At 43.3% G+C, this 20,056-nt stretch overlaps 1 pseudogene; it reads left to right on the top strand.

Annotated features, from left to right (window-relative positions):
* The first annotated feature begins 2,427 nt into the window (after window positions 1-2,427).
* LOC126472331 (5S ribosomal RNA) lies at window positions 2,428-2,545 on the top strand (annotated as a pseudogene).
* Window positions 2,546-20,056: the final 17,511 nt, after the last annotated feature.

Below are 20,056 nucleotides of genomic sequence, written 5' to 3'. Positions count from 1 at the left end.
ACCTCTGCAGTTTGGTCCCATAAGACCTTACCACAAATTTCCAAAAATATCCGTTACGTTGGCAGTACGCCTTACTGACTTTCTGATTGGCACACCGGCCAAGAACTAGCCGCCTCTGTTCTGAGCTCAACTAATAAAACATAAAAAATTTAAACATGTACAACGAAGTTGTTCTGCTGTGCAAGAGAATTTACAAAAAATGGAACACAGGAGGCATACGCATGTAAAAAGTTAGGTATGTACCATCGTGTTTTGCAGATTAGTTATTTTAGTCTGTCGTAGGCTGTCTGTTTAGTGATGAGCGCCTCTAAATCAGCGTTCCTCAATCTTTTCGACAGTGTAAACCTTTTTAATGCCCATTTTTATTATGTAACCCCTGGTTTGTCTCTGCAGTATGTTTTTAACGCAACATTCTGTAAAAGGATTATTTCGTCAAAAATGACAGTTATTTGAAATAATATTTATTTACTTCAAAATATAATTTCAAAATTAATCCAGTAGTTAGTTTAATAACTTAATACATTTTAATGAATAATCAAAAGAATTTAAAATTTTAATTTGAATGAGATTAGTGATACAGGCTCACATTCTGGCAGGTAAGATATACTTGAGATAAGACTTTGTGTATGAAAGTTTAATTTTCATGACAGGAATGGTGTAAAGACTTCTAACTTTTCTTGTCGATACATAAGCTAAGAATCCTGTTTCTCACACACGCACACACACACACACACACACACACACACACACACACACACACACACACACACACGATCAGTCAGATAGTTCAATAAAAGTTTCGTACTCTTCCGCTGACGTAATCGAAGGTCATTCGTTTTAATCCACAGTTCATTTTTATACACTGCCTGGCAGTTTCTTCAAGTGAAGTTGTGCCACAAATATCTTTTTGTCAGTTCGTTTCAGTACCGCCTGAACAGTTATTCGGTCTACGTATCTAAGTCGTCAGCATTCTACTGCAACACCAAATTTCTAAAACTTCTGTTCCCCTCTTGTCTGAGCTGTTTATTACCCTCGTTTCACTCCCATACTAGGGTGCGCTCCAGACAAATACCTCCAGAAAAGACCTCTCAACACCTAAATTTGTTTCAACTTTGATTCTATAAGGAACCATTATGCACAGTAACAGTAAATTAATTTAAGGAAGAATAGGAACACGGAAATCAGCCGCAACCTCCTTGTTTCATTATTATTATTATTGCATATCCATACACGCGAGTCCAAAACCTGTGCTTTTCGTTTGCTTATGCTTAGAGTAAAACGCAGTACGGGAAGCAGCTTTACTTCGTTTATATAAAGTAAGTTTTGCTGCAGTGCAGCGAATGAGTGAACTGTAGGCTTCTTGCTTTCCTTGACTCAAACATAGATTTCAGCTATTAATAGCCATCTTCAGTGCATTTGACCGAGTTACTGCAGCGGGTTTGCTGGATGGTAATTCACTCAACTGCACTGTAGATGGCTATTTGTAGCCGAAATCTGGATATGCAAAAAAAAAAAAAAAAAAAAAATTAAAAATAAAAAACCAGAGGGATTCCGACTGATTGCTGTTTTCCTATCCTTCCTTAAACACATTTGTATCCCATACTAATAAATTTCTCTTTGTCCAAAACAATTTTCTTGCTATTGCCAGTCTGCATTTTATATCCTGTATACTTCGGATATCGTCAACTATTTTGCTGCCCAGATAGCAAACTCATCCACAAATTTAAGGTCTCATTTCCAAACCTAATTTCCTCAGCAACACGTGGTTTAATTCGACTAGATTCCACAGTCTTTGTTTTACTTATGTTGGTGTTCATTGTAAAATTTAGTTGCAAGACATTATCCATTTTGTTCAGCTGCTCTTACATGATATTTACAGTTCCTGTCAGAATTAAAATGCCGTCAGCTAACCTCAAAGTACTTTTCTTCTCCTTCCTGAACTTCAATCCCTTTTCCAAACGTTTCATAGACTTAATTTATTACCGAGCGGGGTGGCGCAGTGGTTAGACACTGGACTCGCATTCGGGAGGACGACGGTTCAATCCGGCGTCCGGCCATCCTGATTTAGGTTTTCCGTGATTTCCCTAAATCACTCCAGGCAAATGCCGGGATGGTTCCTCTGAAAGGGCACGGCCGACTTCCTTCCCAATCCTTCCCTAATCCGATGAGACCGATGACCACGCTGTCTGGTCTCCTTCCCCAAACCAACCAACCAACTTAATTTATTCCCTGCTCAGGTGACAGAATGAATACCATCAGGGTTAGATGACAAACATGTGTTACTCCCTTCTCAGCCACCGCCCCTTCTTTATGTCCTTCGACTCTTACAACTGCAATTTAGCTTTTGTACAAATTGTAGAAAAAATTTCAGTCCCTGTATCTTACCCTTGCTACCTTCTGAATTTCAAAGAGGGTACTCCATTCAACGCCAACGGCCTTGCCGCAGTGGTAGCACCGGTTCCCGTCAGATCACAGAAGTTAAGCGCTGTCGGGCTGGGCTAGTACCTGGAAGGGTGACCATTCGGTGTGCGGAGCGTTGTTGGCACGCGGGGTGCACTCAGACCCTGTGAGGTACATTAAGGAGCTAGTCGTTAGAGAAGTAGCGGCTCCGGTCTCGTAAACTGACCTATGGCCGAGAAAGCGGTGTGCTGACCACATGCCCCTCCATATATGCATTCGGTAACGCCTGGAGGCTGAGGATGACACGGCGGCCGGTCGGCTCCGCTGGGTCTGCCAGGGCCTGTGGACGGAGTTTACGTCCGTGTTCCATTCAACCCTGTCGACAGCTTTCCCTAAATCTACAAATGCTATAAATGTAGGCTGGCCTTTCTTCAGCTTGTCTTGTAAGGTAAGTCACAGCGTCATTATTGCCTAACGTGTTCCTGCAATTCTCTGGAACGCAAACTGGTCTTGCCTGAGGTGATCTTCAACCAGCTAACCATTTTTTCCATTCTTCTGTAAATTATTGGTGTCAGTATTTTGCAACCATGACTTATTAAACTGATAGTCTATCCACATTCACGCCTGTCAGAATCTACCTGAATAGGAACAGTTACATTCTTCTTGAAGTCTAAGGGTATTCCGCCTATGACGCATATCTTGCATATCAGGTGGAATAGTCTTGTTATGCCTGGCTCTCCCAAGGATCTCAATAATTCTTAGGGAATATCGTCTGCTCCAGGCATCTTGCTTCGATTTAGGTCATTCAGTGCCCTGTCAAGTCCTTCACACAGTATTACGTCTCCTTTTCAACTATTGCCTCTGCTCTATCTGTTCCATTGTCTTCAAATTTCTTTCCGTTGTCTATACCCTGTATTTATTCCATCCACCTTACATCTTTCCCTCCTTTGCTTGATATATGCGTAACATCTGAGCTCTTAATATACACAGAGATGATTTTCTTTACTCCAAAGTTCTCCTTAATTTTCTTATAGACAGAATCAATCTTTCCTATAATCATGCACGTTTCTAGACCTTCATAGGTATCTTTTAGCCATTCCTGCTTTGTCATTCAGCACTTCCTGTCAATCTCGCATTTTAGACGTTTGTGTTCTCTTTAACCTGTTCTATTTACTGCTTACTTAATTTTCTCCTTTCTCTTCCAATATTTGTTACGTTATCCAAGGATTTTTGCTAGGCTTAGTCTTTTTGCCTATTTGAACCTTTGCTGCCTTCACCATTTCATCTCTCAAAGCTGCACCTTCTACCTTTCTACATTTTCTTCAGTTTTAGTCCGCAACTTTTTTTTTTCTTTATTGAGTTTCGATTCCCCCCGAAGGGGGCGGGCTGGCAGCAGCTTAGTATGCCGCTCTTCAGCCTACAGAATTTGTTTTAAAAAGATGAAGAGAATAAATAATAAAAACAGGCGATAAAATCGGAGACTTAAATGGTAACATGGTGGAAAATCGTGGAACTTAAAACATAGAACAAAGGGATGATGATGCTAATAAAATACATATGAAGCAGACAGGTAAAATAATAGACAGACAATTAAAAAACACAGCGACAGTCTGGTTTCTGTTCACAAGAGACATAAAATTCACACCCAGCGACAGTATGATTTCTGTTCGCAACATTTTGGAAATATGAACAACACTGAACATTCACCTGAACACTGCATTAAAAAGTTGGCTAATATGACATACCACAGCCGAGGGCAGACGGGGGGAACCTGGACAGATGATGGGAAAGAAAAGGGGGGGTGAGGGGGGTAAAGGAGCCGATGGAGGACAAGGGCCCATAAGAAAGGCGGGGGGGCTGTGCAGACGCGACAGTGAGTGGGGGAAGGCAGAGGAGGGGAATACAAAAGGACTTGGGGGGGTGAAGGGAGACAGGGAGAGGTTAGGGAGGTTAGGCGGGGAGAAAACTGCAACTAATCTTCTCTCTATATATAAACTGAAGTCGCCTAATAGGGTCCATCTGTATGTGCAGGCTGATCTCAGGAATGTGTGTAATGATTATGATCTGGTTTTCACTAATAGATTCAATGAGCCACGAAGAACATTTTTGTGCAAATTTATAAACATTTAATACAAATTGTCTGACTTACAACAAATTAAAATTAAGTTGTGAAAACGATGCCACTGCCACCTACCGAACAACGGTCATAGCTCAAGAGGGCAGCAGTGTCTTGAGTTAGCAGAAAGTTTGACAAAATTTGCATGTGATTTGATGATCAAGTGGTAGTTCGGCTCTAACGGCCGCGAGAAGCGTACGTGCGATATTTCCGGTTGCGAGGCGTGTGAGCTAGCTTTGTTTACAATGCGGACTTAGTCTGCCCTCGCAGTAGTGTATATTGATTATGGCGAATAAATGTAGGAAGTCTACATTATACAATGCGGACTTAGTCTGCCCTCGCAGTAGTGTATATTGATTATGGCGAATAAATGTAGGAAGTCTACATTACGATTCAACTTCTTTAAAGATTACACAAGACTGAAGACTTTGGAAGTGGAACGCTTCCTTCGTGAAGATGTCAAGATTCCAGGAATACGCCTTTCCATTCTTATTCCCACTGGATAAGTTAAGGCAATTAACGACGCTGCGTATGTGAGACGATTCTGCAGACGACCAAACCCGGCCTCCACTTTTGTCACGCAGACGAGAACGTCGGTGCAGTCCGGTGGAACATGCGGGTCTGGAAATCCGGACCATACGGGTATTCCCATCCAATGATGTAGCAGCCTTCCGGCCATTTGGAATAGTGTATGGGCACATTGTGGAACGAAGGGACGATGGGCAGTACTATGTGACAAGTATAACGGCCACCAGAGTGCGGTAGTATTGCTCATGCTTAGTGTTGTTATCACGCCTGATAGAGTAAATAAAGGGCGTCTACAGTGTCAGAAGAGTAAGGGTCGCACCCTCGTGTGAGGCAGCATTATCAGCATCTGACAGAGTTATAAAAAGGCGTTATTGAGATTCTCCATTTGGCCATTGGTTTAATCGTGTAATATCCAGATTTGTGGGATATTCTGATGTGGCGCTGCATGGTAACGTGAGTGCAGGTACGCTCATTGTCACTGCTCCGGTCAAACACTCTGATCATCGCAAGGGAGGATCGCCGTATTGTGTACGAAGCACAATGCAGTCCCTTCACATCTGCGCCAGCCACCCGAAATCAGTAACTGACTCCCTGCAACATTGGTCAGAGACATGCAACAACCAGACTAGGCAATTACCGCCAGTTAAGTAGGGTGCCATTAAGGCAACAACACCAACGGCTGCGTTTGGAATGGTTTCGTGGCCGGGAAGTATAGACAGCTAATGAATGGTGTCGTGATTCTGTTCAGCGATGAATCGTGGTTCCACACTAGCCCGTATAATCATCGTCAGCGAGTATGCCGACGATCTGGAGGAACGTTCAATTATTTCAGTGTTTCGCAGAGGCATAGTGTCGTTACTCCTGGAGTCACGGTGTGGGGAGGTATCAGGGCACGACTTCAGATCATGGCCGGTAGTGAGTGAGGAAACCCTGACGACACATCGGTACATCATGGACGTTCTGCGACCTCGTGTGTTACCTCTCATGTGACATTATCATGGTGACATTTTTCAGCAGGACAATGTTCATCCACACGAGTCGCATGTCTCAAAGAACTGTTTGTGTGATGTTTAAGTGCTCCTGTGGCCAGCAAGATCCTCATGTGTGACGCCAGAAAAACATGTATGGAACCAACCCGGCCGTCAACTCTGTCTCAGTGTCAGTATCAAGGCTATCAAGCATCAGTAACAAAAGATGTAGGTCAGTTGCTTCAGCAGAGGATACAACGAATTTATGGCAGCCTTTCCAACAGAATCATGCATGCGTCCGGGTCAGAGGAGGTGCATCGTCATACTGATAAGTGGGCTCATACTGCAAGTTCTTTGTATATTTGACTCGAATTTATGATCACTGAAATAACATCACATGCCCTCACAACCCGTAAAGTTTCATTTCGTTTTCTCCTCCCCTTCTGGGTGCTTCGCGTTTTTGACAGGCATTGTATTTAACATACTGTTCACTTGGGAAATATTGACTAAAACCTTCACAAAATGTCACTCACATTTCCACTATTTCCTCTTATGAAACGTGTTTTATTGTTGGGCAGCAATCTTCCAAAATTCTATCTTTTTCTTGATAGCAAGAATTTTTAAGAGTAATAAATACTTACTTGTTTCTCGTGAAGATTTCAAATAAGTTAACTGATCCTTGTGAAAATTTCTCTTAAATTGGCAATTTGAAGCAGCCAATTTCTGTTAATTAACAAACCTTTCAACTATAAATTTTGTTCCACAAAGAAAACATGGAATTCTTACCTCAACTCACCTTTCCGATGATAGACGACATAGTAATAAGGACTTTTGTGGATGCAGGTGGACTGTAAGACGAACGACGGTGGTTCTGCTATATACATGGCACGCTACAATCACTCTTTGTGCAGTCGTTTTCTGCCTGCAATGTTGCCGTTGGTCTCTGATAAACATAGTCTTGTACCGGCTATCGAAATTAGTAAGCGCAAGCGAGTGTTAGTTGTTATTGTATTGTATACTCTGTTAAGTTACTTTCTTGAAAGTTATGAAGGACAGCACGAACGTTTCGTAGAACCCTTTAATGATCTCCATGGAACCCCAGGGCTCCAAGGAAGGAACACAGTTTGAGAAACTCTGCTCTAGAGGAAACGCTAGATTCGTATTTCGTAAGATCTGGTTAATTATCCAACTCCGACATTTACGGAACACATCTTTGGAAGTTCTCCTAACTTACTCCAGTTAAATGGTGAAATAATGGTTTCGGTGTTTCAACGAAACAAGAAAGAATTCCTTTGAACATCGGTATCAAAAGTGAAGAACCTATTAGTATTTAACAATACCTGGGTCAATAAAGAGAGATAATGGCCACTTTGGCATTCAAGAAAGCGTATTTTCTTCTTTGTTAAATAAAAGTGGAAATCTCACTCTTTTGGATGAGCATAGGTCTTGTATAAATCATTGTTGGACTTCTTACCGTGTCACTTCTGGATAAAAGTCGAACATTCGATGCTTACCCCCATCGTCTTTGTTAGGAGCGACTGACTGTAGTGGATGCTGCTGCGGTGGTCTTAAACACCACTAGGATAAAAATATGGAAACACCGCGAGAAATGCGTGCTCGAATTTAAATGCTGATGCTAGCCTAGCCTGCCGCTTGTGATGATGTATTTGACCACGACCGGCACCTGTGCAATGTCCTCAATACGTTTCAAGTGCCAGTCTTGGTCGGCACAGTAGTTTGTGTAATTGTGAGCGCCGTATGTCGGAGCCAATTGAATTCGAACGTGGGCAAATTGTTGGTGCTAGTATGATGGGTGCTTCCGTAACAGAGGTAGCCGAATTGTTTCGTGTTTCAAGAGGCACCGTGTCGAAGGTTTATAACACATGTAGGGAAATTGGAGGAAAGTCATCCCCCAAGTCACAGCACTGACGGAAGTGTGTGTTGAGTGGTCGTCACAAACCGTCACTGAAGAGGATTGAGACGAAAAATAAAAGATCGACAGCTGCAAAAGTCACTGCAGAAAATGACATCGCACTCGTGAACTCCATTATCGCCAAAACAGCTCCACAATATGGGAACTGTAGGGTGAGCTGAAATATAACGTGGTGCCCATGCCATAAAACCTGGACTACGAACCAATGGAAGAAATTCGTTTTGTCGGACGAGTCTTGTTTCATACTGCTTCCAATATGTGCCCGAGTATACATCCCAGCGGTAAAACATGGCGGGGGCTCGGTGATAATTTGTACAGCTGTATCGTGGTATTCCACGGGTCCCATGATTATTCTGCAAAGCTGCATTACTGTCGAGGAGTACGTGACCATTTTGGGTGAAGAGATCAATGCAATGGTACAATGTATGTTACCCAATGGTGATGCTGTGTTCCAGGATGATAGAACCCCTGTTCACACAGCTCGCCTCGTCCAGGAGTGGTTTTGTGGGCGTGACGATGACTTGTCGCATCTCCGCTGGCCACCACAGTCACCAGATCTCAATGTTATTGAGCCTTTCTGGTCTGCTTTGGAGGGAAGGCTGCGTGATCGCTAACCACTTCCATCATCGTTATCTGAACTTGTCACTCTTTTGCAGGAAGAACGGAATGAGATTCCTCTGAAAACTATGCACGATCTGTATTTTCCCATTCTGAATCGAGTGGAAGCTGTTTTGCACACCAACTGTTCTCCTACACGGTATTAGGAATGGTAATGTGTCACGTTTTTGGTGTTTCCGTATTTTGGTCCACCCCCTGTATAGCTGATGGACTGCGTATGATTGGTCGGAATTACTTCATGTGGTTATAGATGGTGCCACAACTCCCACAGGGGCGTATACAATGCGGTGAATTTCTCGGTTCCTTCTCAGCGTCAAAAGCTCACTTCCACACATAAACTAAGATTATACTAGCGCTATTCGTCCATGAGACACGGGTTCCCAGGTAGATGCCGTGTTTCTTGACTTCCGCAAGGCGTTCGATACAGTTCCCCACAGTCGTTTAATGAACAAAGTAAGAGCATATGGACTATCAGACCAATTGTGTAATTGGATTGAAGAGTTCCTAGATAACAGAACGCAGCATGTCATTCTCAATGGAGAGAAGTCTTCCGAAGTAAGAGTGATTTCAGGTGTGCCGCAGAGAGTGTCATAGGACCGTTGCTATTCACAATATACATAAATGAACTTGTGGATTACATCGGAAGTTCACTGAGGCTTTTTGCAGATGATGCTGTGGGGTATCGAGAGGTTGTAACAATGGAAAATTGTACTGAAATGCAGGAGGATCTGCAGCGAATTGGCGCATGGTGCAGGGAATGGCAATTGAATCTCAATGTAGACAAGTGTAATGTGCTGCGAATACATAGAAAGAGAGATCCCTTGTCAGTTAGCTACAAAATAGCAGGTCAGCAATTGGAAGCAGTTAATTCCATAAATTATCTGGGAGTACGCATTAGGAGTGATTTAAAATGGAATGATCATATAAAGTTGATCGTCGGTAAAGCAGATGCCAGACTGACATTCATTGGAATAACCCTAAGGAAATGCAATCCGAAAACAAAGGAAGTAGGTTACAGTACGCTTGTTCGTCCACTGCTTGAATACTGCTCAGCAGTGTGGGATCGGTACATGATAGGGTTGATAGAAGAGATAGAGAAGATCCAACGGAGAGCAGCGCCCTTCGTTACAGGATCATTTAGCAAGCGCGAAAGCTTTACGGAGATGATAGATAAACTCCAGTGGAAGACTCTGCAGGAGAGACGCTCAGTAGCTCGGTGCGGGCTTTTGTTGAAATTTCGAGAACATACGTTCACCGAGAAGTCAAGCAGTATATTGCTCCCTCCTACGTATATCTCGCGAAGAGACCATAAGGATAAAATCAGAGAGATTAGAGCCCACACAGAGGCATACCGACAATCCTTCTTTCCAGGAGAAATACGAGACTGGAATAGAAGGGAGAACCGATAGAGGTACTCAAGGTACCCTCCGCCACACACCGTGAGGTGGCTTGCGGAGTATGGATGTAGATGTAGATTCTCTCTGTCCCGGTTGAAGCTGTTCTCGCTCATTCTGATTTCCACAGCTTTTTTAATAACAGAATCTCCTTGTGTAAAACCATGTAACAAAACTGTTGTTTCATTAGACACTATTTTGTTTTTGTTCGTGAAGGGCACCCACAAACTGCCGATTTCTTAAGTTTTCGATTTTTAATGTGCTATTACTACTGAGCACAGCGGTCGGAAACGGTATGGACGACTTGACCGATGCAGTCGCTTTCGTATTCACAGGGTTTGTTATAAATTCCTACGACCCTGCAGCCGAAATTGGGCGCCCTGTCTTCTTTATTTTTTCAGGTTATCGGAAAATAGAGCTTTTTCCTCGTCTTCCCAAAACCATGTCTGTTTTGCTAGATGTAACACCGCAGGAACGAAGGAGCGTAATCGGTGGCTTGTCACGTGACTGTTCAATGTTTTCACGGTACCGTTACTTGCAGAGCTTGGTCTTTATATGATACTTCAGATGATTAATTTCGGAATCCAATTGGTTCTCGTCAGATAGAATTGCAACTACGTATTTCAAGGTATTTAGAACGTTTCTCTTTTGGACTCTGTGGTGGTACGAGGATATGAATCATTTTATGTCGGCTTGCGGTACACAGTTTGGACCAGTCGCCCATCCGACTTCCGTTCTATCATAACATCTAAAAATTGCAATTTTCCTTCTATCTCTGTCTCGACAATGAACTTGATGTTTGGGCGCTTGCTATAAATTTGTTCAAGGAACTGCTGAAGTGCTTCGACTCCATGTGGCCAGACCATAAAGTTTTCGTCAATACAACGATAAAACAGACGGGTATTACCTTGCTGAAATATAAAGCCCAGAATGGCTTGCCTCGATGGCCAATAAAACGGGGCGTAGAATACCGTCGACGTACCACTGTGCTGTAAGGGTGCCGCGGATGACAACCAAAAAGGTCCTGCTATGAAAAGAAATGGCACTCAGACCATCACTCCTGGTTGTCTGGCCGTAAGGCGGGCAACAGTCAGGTTGGTACCTCAGCGCTGTCTGGGGCGTCTCCAGACACGTCTCATTTGACAGAGCAGAATTGTCTTCAGTGATGAGTCCCGGTCGAACTGAACCCCGCTGATCAGCGGAAACGCGTCTGGAGACGTTCCGTACAGTAATGGGATGCCAACCTGACTGTCACCCGCCATACAATCAGCAGTGATGCTCTGGCGTACCATTTGTTTTCATAGCAGGCCCCCTTTGGTTGTCGTCTGCGGCCCCCTTATAGCACAGCGATACGTCGAAAACATTCCACGCCCCTTTTACTGCCCTTCACGGCAAACCATCCTGGGCTTACATTTCAGCAAGATAATGTCTGCCCACAGATGACGACAGTTTCTACTGCTTCTCGTTATGCTTGCCAAACGCTATCTTGGCCAGCAAGATCGTCGGATCTCTCCTCAAATCCGAGTATTTGTAGTGTTATAGGCAGAGCCTTCACACAAGCTCAGGATTCCATGCTCCAATTGGACAGAATTCCGCATGATACCCCTCAGGTGGACATCCAACAACTCTGTCAATCAATGTCAAGCCGAAAAACTGCTTGCGTAAATGCCTAAAGTAGACCAACTCGTTCCTGACTCCCTCAATTTGTGAAACTCTTTCTCTTGAATAAATCATTCAATTTTTCTGAAACTGTAATCGTTTTATTGAATCTACATGTACATCACGTCTACCGACTTCTGTCCCATTATGATAATTCTTTCATGGTGCGTCTTTTTTTCCCTTAGAGTTTATATATCATCGTAAATTGTACCATATTTGCCTCGACAGTTAAATTTCAATAAATGTCATCACATAAATCGACACTATTTTCCTGCCTGTGCATTATACAAACTTACGTAAAGTATGGCATTGTTGTTGTGGTCTTCAGTCCAAAGACTGGCAAAGACTGGTTTGGGGCAGATCTCCATGCTACTGTATCATGAGCAAGCCTCTTCATCTCCGAGTAACTACTGCGACCTACATCCTTCTGAATCTGCTTACTGTATTTATCTCTTGGTCTCCCTCCACGATTTTTACCCCCCACGCTTCCCTCCAGTACTAAATTGGTGATCTCTTGATGCCTCAGAATGTGTCCTACCGAACTATCCCTTCTTCTAGACAGTTTGTGCAACAAATTTCTCTTCTCCCCAGTTCTGTTCAGTACCTCCTCATTAGTTACGTGATCTACCCATCTAATCTTGAGCATTCTTCCGTAGCACCACATTTCAAAACCTTCTCCTCTCTTCCTGTCTAAACCGTTTATTGTCCCTGTTTCACTTCCATACATGGCTACACTCCATGCAAATACTTTATAAAGGACCTCCTGACACTTAAATCTGTACTCTTCAGATAAGCTTTTTTCTCATTGTCCGTCTACATTTTATATCCTCCCTACTTCGACCATCGTCAGTTTTTTGCTTCCCAAATAGTAAAACACATCTACTACTTTAAATGTCTCGTTTCCTAATCTAATTCCCTCAGCATCACCTGATTTAATCATATTATCCTCGTTTTGCTTTTGTTGATGTCCATCTTGTATCCTCTTTAGTGTCTCTGACGGAATTACAATGTCATCGGCAAACCTCAAAGTTTTTATTCATTCTCCATGGACTTTAAATCTACTCCAGATTCTTCTTTTGCTTCCTTTACTGCTTGCTCAACATACAGATTGACATGATGAAATAGTAATGAAGTTAAATCCCACACAGAGGGCAGGAGAGCTTCGGAGTGCATTATATCGGAGCTAATTGAATTCGAACGTGGTCATGTAGATGATTCTCGTATGGTAGACGATTCTGTAACAAAGGTAGCCGAAGAATTTGGTGTTTCAAGAGGCACCCTAAAGAATATTTATACAGCATAAAGGGAAAGCGGAAGAACGTCATACGCTAAATTAGAATACGAACGAATGTGTGTGTTGAGTGATCGTGACGGACGCTCATTGAACAGGGTTGTGACGACAAATAAGAGGACGACAGCTGAAAAAGTCACTGCAGAACTGAACGTCGCACTGGCAAACCCTGTCAGCAACAAAACAAGATGGAGGGAGCTTCATAAGCTGGGATTGGCAGGGCTAGCTGGAATTCCAAAACCACACATCAGTGATGAAATTGCCGGTAACAGGATAACGTACCTCCGAAGCCATAAAACCTGGACCATGAAACAATGGTTCAAATGGCTCTGAGCACTATGCGACTTAACGTCTCAGGTCATTAGTCCCCTAGAACTTAGAACTACTTAAACCTAACTAACCTAAGGACATCACACACATCCATGCCCGAGGCAGGATTCGAACCTGCGACCGAAGCGGTCTCGCGGTATGAAACAATGGAAGAAATTCATTTTGTCAGATGAGTCTTGTTTCACACTGCTTCCAGCTTCTGGCAGTGTGACGTCCCGGTGTTTCAATGACGATGATGGCAGCAATATTGTAGTATTCCACGGTTACTCTACAAAGCCGCATTACAGGCATACGTTATGTGACCATTATGGCCGATCAGCTCCATCCCATGATACAATGCTTATTCGCCAGTGGTGATACTGTGTTCCAAGTCGACAGGGTCCTTGTTTACATAGCTTGCATCGTTCCAGAACTGGTTTTGTGACCGCTTGGATGAATTGTCGCATCTCCACTGACCGCCATAGTCGCCAGATCTCAATAATTTTTTACCTTTATGGTCTACTTTAGATAGGTGATCGCTATCCACTTCCATCACCGTTACCTGAACTTTCAACTACTTTGCTAACAGACGACTGGAAGCAGCTTTGAATGCCAGCGGCTTTCTACGCCGTATTAGGCATGGTAATGTGCTCTATTTTTGGTGTTTCTATGTTTTTGTCTACCCCTCATACCATTGTCAGATCCGAGTCCCACTTCACCCTTTCCTTCATTTCGTTGCCTCTTGCACTTACTCCCCACCACGTGCACAGCTAGAACATATTAAATTATCCCAATGCTCGCAATACACACTTCAAAAATTCACATCTCCAACCCGTATTACTACACCATCCTACCTCCTTTTTCCGGCCCACACTCCTGCTCCATCCAAGATTTTACACACAGCTAGCCATCAAGCCACAGAAGACGACCTCCATTTGAACCACAGCGTCATTACAACACCAACTCCATCACCATTGCAACCATTCATCGCCACATCAAGATCACTTCTTCAAGTAGATAAAAGTCTCACTTTTTTACAATTCAATTATATTTTTGTCTTCACCTTTGTCGTTTTTATATCCTGCACGCCCGAAGGGCAGGTACTTAATTGCTGCCAGCTCACCCGAAAGAGAAATGCAAAACAAAACCTAAAAAAAAAAAAAAAAAAAAAAATTGGCAGAACTACTACACCTTTCCGTTCACAGAACTTGGGAGGTATATCTTCACTCGATACTGTCGATTACGACTCTGGTCTTACTTGGACTTCGTGTAGATTGCTGTTTGGACTGTGTTACATTGGTTTTCGGTGACCTCACGTTCTGACTCTGGTTCAAATGGCTCTGAGCACTATGGGACTTAACATCTGAGGTCATCAGCCCCTAGAATTTAGAACTACCTAAACTTAAAAGACCTAAGGACATCACACACATCCATACCCGAGGCAGGATTTGAACCTGCGATCGCGCGGTTCCAGACTGAAGCCCCTAGAAACGCTCGGCCACAGCGGCCGGCGTTCTGACTTTGGTTCTGTTACAGCTCGTAAATTATTCCTCTTAGTTGCTCACCCTTGACAACATTTCACACACTGTACTTGCGTAAGATCACAGCGTAAGTGCCCTCACTGTTTACTCACACAACAAATATTTGTTTGTGTATTCAGTGTGAAACCGTATACTCAACGCTGTGCGAGCACAATTTAGTCTTTTATTCCGCAATTCCGCAGTGCACTTTTCAGTAACAGCAGTGCTATCTTACGGAACAAAGTGTTGGTGGACTATGCCTTTCATGTCGGCAAAGCAAACAAACACTTATTTCACTTTGGTTCTTATCTCTATTATTTTGTTTGGCTACATTGATGAAGTTGTCCTCTAGCTCAACTGTTGCTTGTTTGTAGGTCATACCCGTGATATCACATCATGTAGCCTGTATTGAGTTTTGACAAGAAGTTGTTATTAGCACGTTTTTGTGTCGTGTTTGAAACAGCATAATCGCCAAACAAGTGAAATAGCATTTACCAAAAAGTACGGTCAGATTAATAAACGCTTTGCACTGTTGGCGACTGGTTAAAGGGTTCAAAACAATATGTAGTAGAGAGTGAGCGCCAAGCACAAAAATCCGTCAGTACTGCCCTTCTACCTCTAGAAAAAGAATTCAGACCACTTTCGGGTCCCCTCGTATAACACTACAATTATCGTACTGTGTAAATACCAAAAGTCAAATCTCTAACCGGCATTCTCCATGAAGACAGAGCATCACGATACGGCTATCTACTAGAAACAACTGTAATTTATCTGAACAAGTAACCCATTTAGGTTCTTCCATAGTTGAATTACTATATTCTGTGTCCAGTATTTATTTAGCGTATGGCAGTGCACATCATTTTACGCTTCTTACAAATGTTTAATCAAAGATGCACATAACAAAACACAATAAAATATACAGATAATGGGCAATACAATTAAATAGAGACATCAAGATTATATATGGTCAATACAATTAAATACAAACATCAAGATTATGTATAAAGTCTTTTGCGGCGTCTGTTGCCATGAGAAAATCACTGAACTTGCCAGTGTAGGCTCTTGTGTAGCACTCTTGGACGATGTGGCGGATGGTCTGTCTGTTGGCTCCGCAGTCACAGTTGGGAGTTGGTGTTTCTTCCTTTTGTAAAGGGTATCTGCACATCTTCCGTGATTTGTTCGTATTCTGTTAAGGGATGACCACATTTTACGTGGTAGTTCATACCCGGGCGGTCTCTCAGTGATGCAGGGAAGGGCTTGACGATGCTCAGGGCACACCTCTCGCTACTGTTTCCTCCAGGTCTTTATTGTATCAAAGTTTATACTTTGCAATTCCTTGGCTGTTATCATTGTTGGATGTCTAGACCGAAGTCTGTTTCTTTCCAGGTCAGGCATGTCGTAGTGTATAGGGAGCTGGGCGTTGTCGACTATCTTCCTATATTCCCGGAGAAGAGCATTCTTCCGACGTAGGTCGACAGGTGGTATGTGGCACAGAATTTGCAGCCAATGTGCTGGGGTTGATCTCATGGTTCCGCTGATAATTCGCATCGTACTATTCAGCTGCACGTCGATTTTGTGTGTGTGTGTGTGTGTGTGTGTGTGTGTGTGTGTGAACACTGTTCATCCAGACCAGAGCACAGTACTCCGCAGCCGAGTGGATCAGTCCGAGTGCCGACGTGTGTAGCGTGTCAGCTGAGGAGCCCCAAGTAGTGCCGCATAGCTTCTAGCGAATATTGTTCCTCATCTTTAGTTTGGTTGCAGTATTTTCGAGATGTCGTTTATAAGTGAGCGCTCTGTTCAAAGTGACTCTAAGGTACTTTGGATGCTCATTAGATCGGAGCCGATTTCCCACGAGACGAACGTCAAGTTGTTTGCTTGCTAATTTATTATTGAGATGGAAACATGTAGTTTCAGTTTTTGTAGGATTTGCCTGTAATCTCCATTTACGAAAGCATGTACTTAATGTCTCAAAGTCAAATGTCAAGGTTGTTTCCATGACCTCTAAGTTCTTGTGTTGTGTTGCCAAGACCCAATTGTCTGCGTACCTAAACTTCCTGGAAGATGTGGATGGCATATCGGCAAAATATAAGCTGAAAAGTAGTGGAGCCAACACGGAGCTGGGGGTTGGGTTGTTTGGGGAAAGAGACCAAACAGCGAGGTCATCGGTCTCATCGGATTAGGGAAGGACGGGGAAGGAAGTCGGCCGTGCCCTTTCAAAGGAGCCATCCCGGCATTTGGCTGGAGTGACTTAGGGAAATCACGGAAAACCTAAATCAGGATGGCCGGACGCGGGATTGAACCGTCGTCCTTCCGAATGCGAGTCCAGTGTGCTAACCACCGCGCCACCTCGCTCGGTCAACACGGAGCCCTGTGGCAGGCCGTTGTTCAGGGTTCTTTGGACCCTAATCTGTTCTCCAGTTACTACTTGGAATGTTCTGGCAGAAAGCATGGCATCTATAAGTCTGGTAGTTCTCAGGCAAGGGATTGTTCGCATGAATTTGTACAATAGGCCATGTCTCCAGACAGTGTCATAGGCAGCAGACAGATCTATGAAAACAGCTGAAGTTCTTAATTTTCTTTGGTACCCAGCCTCTATGTATGTGGTTAGTGACAGAACCTGGTCCGTGCAGCTGCGCGCAGGGCGGAACCCGGCTTGCTCCACGGGAACTGACTCCAGAATTTTGGTGGCAATGCGGTTATAGAGAAGTCTTTCCAGGAGTTTATAGACAGAGCTCAATAATGCGACTGGACGGTAGCACTTTGCTTCGCTACTCGGCTTCCCTGGATTTAGGAGAGCAACGATTTCTGATCGTTTCATTTGCTGAGGGGCTATGCCGCGTGTTATAATATCTGTACAGAATTCTGCTAACCATCTTTTCGTATATTTGCCGCAGTTCAGAAGGAACTCCGGATGGACTCCATCAAATCCAGGTGGTTTTTCCCGATTTTACGTCTTTCAGAGCACTTGTTATGTCTTCTGCTGAGAATGGACGGGAAAATTCCGTTTGGTCATCGCAGAGAGATTTTAATGTTGTGAGCTCATACTTCATCTGAGTGGTGTGAACTCTATGTCGCGGAGTTTTAGAGATTGACACTATATGGGAGGCAATCTTGTTTGGATGTATCGGTGTTTCTTTGTGGATGCTCTTATTGCCGTCATTTAGTTTTCTTAAAAGGGACCGTGCTTTTCTACTAGACGTTTTGAAGTCTAGTTCTTGAACGGTTTCCATCCATCGTTCTCGTCGAGCCACATTAAGATTGTGCTGTAGGTCGTAGCTGTTGAGGAATGCCTGGTATTTATTTTCACATTCTTTGTTCCATCCTGGGATATAATGTTTACGGTACCCTCTAGGTATTCCCTTTTTTGCGGAACTTATGACCGCTCCAACAAACCTCTTGTAGTTCTTTAGTTTAGGAGGTATCCATCCCAGGCACTTATCCAGGCTGTTAGTAAAGATTTCCCAGTTTGCTTTTTGGAAATTCCACCGCGGGAGAGGAAAGGAAGTAACTAGGGCAATAGTTATTCCAATCTCTATTAGAGTAGGTCGATGTTGGCTGTGTGGGAAATCTGGTAGAATAGTACGAGAGATTTTCAGAGGTATGTTTTCCTTGCCTGTGGTCACTAAGCATAGGTCCGGGTTATATCTTTGTCTCCATGCTGCCGAATGGAAGGAATCTCTATCCTTTGCGTCAAATACGAGGTATATATTGTTTTCATCCGCCCAGTTTGCAAGTGCCTCGCCATTGTCACCGTTCTCTTTGCATTTCCATTGGGTGTGATGACTGTTGTAGTCGCCTACACAGACAGATGGGTGTTGCAATAGTGGTAGGACGTGTGGTGCCCATGAGACTGTGGGAGGTTTGTATGTGTTACTTATGGTGTACCCTCCGATTTGAATAATCACTTCGTACGTTGTTGTTGGTAGATGTTGAATGCAACTGAACATTTTCGATATTGGATCTCACATAAGTTGCCACACCATAAGTGTGGTGGTATGTGGCACCAGCTAAGTCGTAACCGTGTATTTTACCTCTTTTTCTTAGTTGTTCCTCATTCTCTGTGTGTGTTTCCTGAACGACAGCGACGTCAATGTCATTATCGTTTGCAACCTTTTGCAGGACATCACTCTTAGCCCTGCTAATTCCTTCTATATTAAGATGGCAAATCCTGAGGCAAGGTCCCAGTTTTCCTATCAGCTGGCAATGAGAATGACCGATGGGTTTCGTCTGAGCCATTTCGATTAGGATGTGCTACTAAATAGCCAGGAGGTCAATATGATTGTCTGGCTGCCAGTAAGCGCTAGTTCATTTAGTTACGTCTACAATTAGACGCTATCCAGGGTGCACGTGTAGTATTCTACTACGGACGCGAACTAGCCTCACACCCCTCTGTGTCCAGTGAAATCGTATGTGACGACATCATTGCGTCAGAAAAGTCTACGATTTGTCCTCTGTTGCAAAGGAAAGGCTGTAGGAGCTGCCCTGTTGGATGTTACTGTCGCTACATACCTCCGGCGCAGCCTTTGGCACTGCCTGTTAACCATGGTGATGATGAGCTTCTGTGAGGCTGGAAGCCACACTGGTGGCCGTCACACTAACAAAATCTATGTGACCCTCAGTCATCTCTGTACCGTAACCTGGCGAAAATACTAAAGAGTGTATGGTAGTATGTGACTCAATTCAAAATTACTACGATTTTACATCGACCTTGCTCACTGGATATGGCTCCATGAGACTTTTCTAGTTCCCAATAGTGAAAAGGAATCTAAAAAGAAGTGTTTCCAGGACGTAGAAGAGTTGCAATAAAATTCGCTGGACGCGTAAAATAGCAGTTGTTTTTTGTCTATTGGGGTCAACAGCTGAAATGAATTTCGTGTAGGGGATATTTTTTCAGCGTAGGCTGTATTTTACTTATCGAATGTTGTTTATTGCCTGTGAGGGTTTTACCTGATCTAAGTGACTGTGTTTGCAAGAGAACAATCGAGTGGTCGAAATGAACTTATGGCTAAGGATGATTACAAATGAAAGACATACTATGAAGCAATGAATATTGTCCTATGTGACCCTTCTGCATTGATTCCCGTTTGGTCAAAAGATTCAAAACAGTGTGTAGTAGAGGCAGCCCGCAGAACAACCTGTAAATACGAAACATCCATATGAAGGAAAGGAATTCTAGTTTCTTTATTGTCACTCTAAAAGAGCTACGCTCATTTTAAAATTTGTAAACCCTCGCTATCAACAGTTGTGAAGCAACATAAATTATCCCTATCTGCTATTCCTCATTCATAATTAACTGCGGAATCATCGAACGTTGGGGTTT

The sequence above is a fragment of the Schistocerca serialis genome, chromosome 3 (assembly GCF_023864345.2).
Source record: "Schistocerca serialis cubense isolate TAMUIC-IGC-003099 chromosome 3, iqSchSeri2.2, whole genome shotgun sequence".
In the NCBI taxonomy this organism is placed as follows: domain Eukaryota; kingdom Metazoa; phylum Arthropoda; class Insecta; order Orthoptera; family Acrididae; genus Schistocerca; species Schistocerca serialis.
This window is presented reverse-complemented; position numbering and strand designations above follow the sequence as displayed.